Genomic DNA, 8,249 nt, shown 5'->3' on the forward strand with positions numbered 1-8,249 from the left:
AAAATCGAAACAGCAAAGTATAAATATACTGTTGAAAAAAAAGAAGAACAAACAACAAGAAACAAAAAAAAAAAATTAAAAAAAATTGTACTTTCCAAAGTATTTGCAAGATTTGTCGTAACTACGAGTATTTCGAGGTCCTATGTTCGATTATCTTTTATACTCTGACAGTTTCAATTTAGATGACACATTTTACTTATTAAGAGTCAAATTGTGTAAAGTTTGACCAATATTTTATCATATTGACATGAGAAAAATTATAACATATAGTACTTTTCGTGTAATTTTTGAATATCTAAATTTTAATTTTAAAATACTAAGTTGAACTAATTTAATTTAGCTTCAAAACTTAGTCAAATTGACTCTCGATAAACGAAATGTGTCATCTAAATTGGAAAAGAGGAAGTACTATATATGACATTTTTTATATTTCCTTTATTTTTCCAGTTATGCAGTAATTCCATACAAAACATCTAATTAATTTCTCAGTTACAATGTTTGTTGATAAGTTACTTTTGACGTTCCCCTTGTAAGTTATTTAGATACGTTGTTCTAATTAATTCCAAATGTCTATTCTTTTCTTAATAAGAAGTGGAGATACTCACTTGAGGGCATGATTGAGAGTCAAGAGATGACGACGGTGTAAATTAACTGATGTCATTGACTCCTGATTCAACTGCTTTAATATTGATATCACTCATACCTAATACCATATAAGAGGCCAAAACATTAGAAGCTGAATAAACAAGGTAAAAATACAAGTATGTAATACAACAAAAGACTGCTGATTAAGTACCATTTTCCGTAATATAAATTATTGGATTATTGTATTTTTCCTTCGCATAGATAAGAAGACTGCGTAGACCTCTTGGAACAACAAAAATATTACTTGAGCCCGTCTAGGACAAAATGAAAAAAAAAAATGCTTTAGTAGAATTCAGGTGCCCTAACAAAACAAAAAAGGAAAAAGGTTATTTTCCAAGTAAACTTATGAAAAAATGACATTGTATAGCCGCTATCAAAATGATAGTCGAAATTTTTATACTTTTTGTATATATATATATTTCTGTATTATATATATAAAAGATATATAAATTTTGTGCACTTTTACGGCTATTGAATATAAATAATTTCGGCGGTAGGCTAAAAGTGATCTTTGAAAAAAACAAAAGACATACCGGTTCACCAATGAATTTTCCATTTCTTAGTGCTGCGAAAGAGAAATAAAAATAAATACTTAATAAATATGCATGGAAACTAAGAGTAGAAAATTGTGATTTGCTCTTGAAAAGCTTATATTATATTATACTTACGTGTTTGAGTGACTTGAGAATCAGTTGAATAACGAGGATTCAAATTATTACCAACGGAAGTAATTTTATTGAGTGCATAAGTTGAAGTATAGTAATTTAGTCCCAAGAAATCAAAGGAACCCTTCACCATTTCAGCTTCCTCCGCAGTGAACTTTGGTAAGCGACTTCCCACCAGTCTACGCATATTTTCTGGATAGTCACCATATGTTAACGGATTCATAAACCTGCAACAAAAATGGATGGATTGCTATTCGCTGACTAATAATGTAGGTAGGGATGACAACTAGGGCGGGGCGGGGTGGGGCATGGCAAACTCCTAATAGGGCATGCAAGGGAGGGGGACATTCAAATGGGGCGGGGCGGGGCATGGCAAACTCCTAATAGGGCAAGCAAGGGAGGGGGGACATTTAAATGGGGCGGGGCGACAGAGCTGGGCAGAATTTAATTTTTGAAATTTTTTAATGGGGCAGGGCAGGGCAGGGACAAGATTCGGATTAGTCTTTGGATAAAAAAAGGATGACCGTATATTTTTATTCTTTTTGCTATGTTCTCACTTTGATTCCGACTTCGAAAATCATCCCTAAATTTGAAAACAAGCTAAATAGGTAGGGCAGGTCAAAAGCTTGTCCTTCCCTGTCTTACCCAATTGCCATCCCTAAATGTAAGAGTTATTACGTGAGAATTAATTATATATTAACGGTTTTTGTTTTTAGTTATTCTTATCTATGTGTTCCTAATTGGTGTGGCGGGATTGAGAGTAATCAATTTGACATTAGATTGCCCTTTGTATTAGACAACTAATTTGGCATAAATATTTGGATTTAGCTTATTTGTATTGCAAGTTATAGTATTTATATGCTATTTTAACACATTTGTAGCAGGTTATCACTCTTATTTTTCGGGTTACAAGTTTTACTTATTACTTAGTTATCTTCTTAACGTAAACTTTGATTTATACTTTTAATGTAAACAAGTTAAATTCTACTGTAAACGTTTTTAGTTACCATCCAAACATGAAGTCGAGGCTCTTTGAGCTGCTTCGGCATCTTCGAGTAGGGTTCAAACCAATTAGACACCAGTACTATTCCTATCTCGCCCTTCTGTGATTTCTGTATAATTTCATGCATAAGAACAAAAATGAAGAAATAGAAGCGGAATCAGAATATGAAATTTTTGGGTTCAAGATTCTAGTACTTTTAAGTTATTAAGTTCTAAATTAATTACTTATGCATGCTTAATGAATTTCTTAAGACAAACAGAGATGAATCTAAAATTTTTAGTACATGGATGCACTACTAAAAAAGGAGAAAAAAATGTATTAAGTGGGAATTGACCCCTATTCCTCTTGATAAATAACTCAACCTTCAACAAAGTGGACCATTCAACCTTCTTAGAGTATGAGTGCCAACAATTAATATTATATCAATTTAAAAATATATGTACATAAAATATATAATTTTGTGGAGAGATCATGGATTCACGTGCCCCATAATTGTATCTATAATTCCGCCCATGAAGACAAATACAGTATCCGGATAAAAGCTAGAGTACTAAGTTCGGTGTAAAGTAAAGTACGACCCGACACGCAGTGGCGGAGCCACATTGAACCAAGGGGTGTCAACCGACACCCATTCGTCGGAAAATTATACTATATTGCTAGATAATTTTTTTTTATGTATATTTATTATACGTTGACTCCCCTTAACTTTTTGATGTAGCTAATTTTTTATATTTTGACACCCCTTGATGAAAATTCTGGCTCTGCCGCTGCCGACACGAGTAGCAAAATAACATGTTTTACTTTATATTGATGTATGTATAGTTTAGTGGCCGTTGCATGGGCAAGAAGCAAGTTGTGGGCAACAACGTAAGGCAGCTAAGGCTCAGTCGCCGAGTTCCCAGAATTAACACAAGCATTAGTCAAAACAGAACATCGCCCAGGTGCAAATAAACCTAAGTCATATCCAGCATATGCAAAACTCCATGGCTCGTTGATAGTGGTCCAAAGCTTAACCCTATCACCAAATTCTTTGAAGCAAATCTCTGCATAATCTCGAAAATCCTCTCTGCCAATATGTAGAGATGAAAAAATTAATGAAAAAGAAATATTGTTAGTTGTAATTTGTGGATAAACTGAAAATTTCACACTTACACAATTTTAGAATTTAGAAAGCCAAGATATTCATCCTCGAGGGCTTGAGGAGTATCCCAATGGAAGAGTGTGACAACAGGCTGTATACCTATCGCACGTAAGACGGAACATAATTAGTGATAAATAAAAATAAAACTTGGGCCTAATTAACTCAACTCCAAAAATTAGATCTAGAAATTTTTAAAATCATATAAGGAGACAAATTGCCATCCCACCCACCGATGTCGTACTATTAATTCTTACAATAATCTTCTTAAAGAAAAGTAAAGAAAAAGAGAGAGAAATCTTAATTACCATTTGCTAAGAGCTCATTGATGAGATCATTATAGAAGGCGATACCCTCTTTGTTTACTCACATGCTTAGCTTCCCATCTAATTTTGATTAAATCGGAAACACCTTAATTAATTCTATCCAAATCAAAGCTGATACATGATAAGTAATGAGTAAATCTAATACGATGATGGAACCCTATAAAAGGGAAAAACGACTGCACGTTTTATATTGAGGTGGAATTGAGATAATATTGAATTTTCGATAGGGTGAAATTTTTTTTAAAAACAAAATAGCTCGTGAATTAATTGAAATTAAATTGAACATTTAGGAGCTGTGAACCAATGAGCTTGTAGCGAAATGGCCTTAATTTCCAATGCAATTTTGGCCTTTAAAAAAATAATAATTAACCCAAAAACAATAAAAGTTTGAAAGTCTAGTAAAAATATGCGGGTGAAATTCTTAAAATAAAGATCCGAGGAACCTTACATGGTAAAACTCTGGACCACGAGAAAGAAAATCTAAAAGCATCAAACCCTTCATATTTCATTAGTTTTATATCTTCCTGCAAAACAATAGGAAAAGGATGAACAGCTATATATAGTAATTCAAAACATTCTTCATTAGGAAAAGATATGTCATTTTAGAATTCTTCTCCATTGCATCTATTTAAATATATTTATTGATTATTCTCATACCTTATAGCGATGGTAGAAATCAACGGCTATGTCGCCATTGCTGAGATCTCTTATCCTTTCTGCATAACATTTTATTTTGTTGACTAAATAATTTCAATTTTACTACACAATTAAATTCTTCAAATATATCACTTTTCGTTTGCTTCTTCAAATCTTGTAAAAAATGACGTAAAAAAATAGAGGTTCTTGGAATTCAGGAGTTTTTGGTTTAGTACACAACAAATATTATTCAGTCATCTAAGCAACCTTTGATATTGCCAGCGCTTTCAACTTGAAATGGAGTTCACTTTCTTAATTACCTGTGATTACTTGACTTAATAATAATTTTCTTTCAAAAAATATCTTTCATAGTAAAACAAATTAAACGCGCGCAGATATACGAGTGCCCGAATGTTGATGAGTATAGGTATCCCATATACTAGGATCTCTTCCACCTTCATTTGCTGCTCTTTCATGCTGCACAATTATTGAGTTTGTGAACAAAGTTCTACGTGGAAAGTAGGAAAAAAAAAAGCTACTTATAAAGAATAAGCCTTTTAGAGAAAAACTTACATGCATGACCCAAAACAGACAATATCACGGAGGCAGATCTAGGATTTTCGGACGATGAATGCACCATTACTTTTTTCAAAAAATAAAATAAACAGATCTAGAATTTTCGAAGGATGGGTGCACCATTACTTTTTTCAAAAAAAAAAATAAACAAAATGGTTGGCAGAGGATTTGATCCCCTAACCTTAGGCTATTGGAAATAAGAGACCAAAACCAGTGCACCACTTTGTCTCTTTTGACCATGGGTTCAATCAAGTATATATATATATGTGTGTCAAATTATGTACATCATATCTATACTTTAACCCGAGGACCACGGGTTCACGTGAACCATATTTTACACGGTAGATCCGCCTCTGCAATATTACATCATGTTAAAAGTATCTTTGAGTTGTTTTAGACCAACAACTGGTATCAGAGCCAATGGTTTGGCGTGACAAGTATAGAGATGACAGAGTGATGGCGTAAGATCCGGCTTAGTGCCTTTGCCCGTCTATGGGCAGGTTTACAATCTTTACCCATAGCTTCAAAGACGCATACAAAGCCTCTTCTCTAGGCTTCGGTGATCATAAATACTTGAATCATGTGGGTGATACAAAATTAATCTCCAAATTAGCCCATGGATAGTGATAGCTCATGTGAAACTTAATTCAGGGGAGAGATTATTAGGTTTGTGTGAACAAAAAGTTCTACATAGAAAATTGAAAAGAAAAAGAAAATACTTATAAGGAATTGGATACTCTTATTGGTGTGAGGCCTTTTAGAGAAAACCTTGCGGCAAGCTTGACCCAAAACGGATAATGTAATCATACCATGTTAAAAGTAACTTTGTACCGTTTTAATCCAACGACAACGAGAACAACAATATGGTAGGGATAGTTTTTATAGTAAACCTAATATAGACCTATCTTTCCAACCTTCTCTAGACCCAAAAACAATACTAAACTATTCTTGGCGTACCAATTTGTTTGATGCGTGAGTGAAACTTTTTAATTTTAATCGCGAATTGGGACATAAAATTCTTAAGTTTTTTTTAAAACTAAAATGAACATATTTTACATAAAGAGTACCATATGTCATGATAATTGATAATTTAAAATATTTAAATGGCATATGAAAAAATCAAACTACATCAAACAAATTGGGGCGAACGGAGTACTAGTATTATTTTTCTCCAAAAAATATTAAGGAAAAAATAATTTTAAAAAAAAAACCTGATAAGCAGATGAGGCAGTCCCAAAAATGAAATCTGGTGGGAAACAGCTCCGATTAAATTGAAATGTTATATCTTGGCTTGGCACATTTGCCTTTGCATATACCCCATTCCAAGCTAAGAAACAATTGAAAAATACGAAGCTTAATTAGCAAAAATTATGTGTAAACGGCTATGATTATTAACAATGATATCAGGCCTTCGACTGCTAGCTCCTATATAGGCCGCATAAAATGATATATTATGTTTGGGGATAAATATTTTATTTTTTAATCGATCTAAAAACAGGAAAAAAAGAAAAAGTCATGGTATGATTGTGCTGGCTTCAGCTGGGCCGGGTGGATAAAAGTTTTTAATAATATTTAAAACTGTATACGGTCGAAACCGGGTTCGCCTCTTATGTGACCAATCGAGACTGAAACATGACAGGTTAGAACTTGATTTCGAGTTATGTCGAACCGAGGTGCGAAGTTATATCGTTGAGCTCATGACCTTGGGACCGAACAAGGTCGAGACCTAACAAGATCGAGGAAAATTTGCCAAGCCAAATAACAGAAGGGCGAAATATCGGCGATCGGTTGGAGATCACGGCAGAAATCCCGGCACGTATCTAGGAGAGGCCGATTAATTAGCAAATCATGAGATTTTTTACCTTGTATATAATTATATCAAGAGTAGGACTCCCCTACTATATAAAGGGGGTCTGATCATTTGTAACACACATTGCAATACGCAACACAAAGCAATATATTGTCATTTCTAATTCTTATCATCTTGTTATTCTGTTCATACATCAGTTGAAGCATTTCAGGGTTCGAGGGTGATCGAACTCGAAGGCCAAGGCTGTACAATTCGTGTGGTTTGCATTTATTCTTTTATCGTCAATTTCAATATCAATCTGTTTTCTTAATTTGTATCAATTTGTATCACGTATCCTTAAAACCGCATATAAATTCAATTGTTATTCGATTTTGAGGGTAAACAGTTTGGCGCCTACCGTGGGGCTAAGGATAATAGCGATTATCTGGTACAAACTTTCCTAACACACACTATTTTTTACTTGTTCTTTGGAGTATCTTTGATTCCAGGACCAAAATGTCGAACTCTCAGTCAGCACCCCTACACGTGGATAATGATTCCGGTCATCACGACGAAAATGATAACATAGCGCCAGGGAACGACGTACCTCCGGTTGGCCCCGATGGAGTTCCGACTGTAGAACCAATTGACATCAACTCACATGTATCCATCAACGCAAATTTGGCCGTCGATCCCGAGGGCAATGTTCGTAGGGATATTCGATCAGCCGCTCAAAGCACACAAGGCGGTGAGGAGGGCGGGATCAGCCTGCGGGTGATCTTCAAAATGTTTCAGGCTCAACAGGCAGCAATAGCCCATCTCCAAAACCAAAATCACCCACCGAGCAGGATCGAGCCCGAACCGTCCCAGGAAGTTGGCCACAGGGTCGAATCGGCTTCAAGGAAATCGAGCGAGAAAGAATCGGGGGCCGATCCTGCAATCATGAAGATGCTTAAAGAACTAACAAAACGAATTGAGTCTGGGGAAAAGAAGATCGAGGCAAACGACAAGAAGGTGGAAACTTACAACTCCGGGGTCGATCAAATCTCGGGGGCACCGCCAATGTTGAAGGGTTTGGATTCCAAAAAGTTTGTGCAAAAACCTTTCTCCCCGAGCGCGGCTCCCAAACCAATTCCCAAGAAATTTTGTATGTCCGAGATTCCTAAATACAATGGAACGACCGACCCGAACGAGTATGTCACCTCTTACACATGTGCTACCAAAGGGAACAATATAGAGGATGACGAGATCGAATCTGTCTTGCTAAAGTAATTCGGAGAAACCCTGTCGAAGGGAGTTATGATATAGTACCACAATTTACTACCTAATTATATTGACTCATTTGCTATGCTTGCAGATTCTTTTGTAAAGTCACACGCTGGGGCCATCAAGGTTAAAACTAGGAAGTCGGACCTTTTCAAGGTAAGGCAGATGGACAACGAAATGCTCAAAGAATTCATGTCTTAATTCC

General features: G+C 35.2%; 1 pseudogene; it reads right to left on the reverse strand.

The window, feature by feature from the left end:
- Nucleotides 1–647: 647 nt before the first annotated feature.
- On the reverse strand, nt 648–7,449 carry LOC107793928 (furcatin hydrolase-like; annotated as a pseudogene).
- Between the last annotated feature and the right edge of the window lie 800 nt (nt 7,450–8,249).

Source organism: Nicotiana tabacum, chromosome 9, assembly GCF_000715075.1.
Source record: "Nicotiana tabacum cultivar K326 chromosome 9, ASM71507v2, whole genome shotgun sequence".
Classification (NCBI taxonomy): domain Eukaryota; kingdom Viridiplantae; phylum Streptophyta; class Magnoliopsida; order Solanales; family Solanaceae; genus Nicotiana; species Nicotiana tabacum.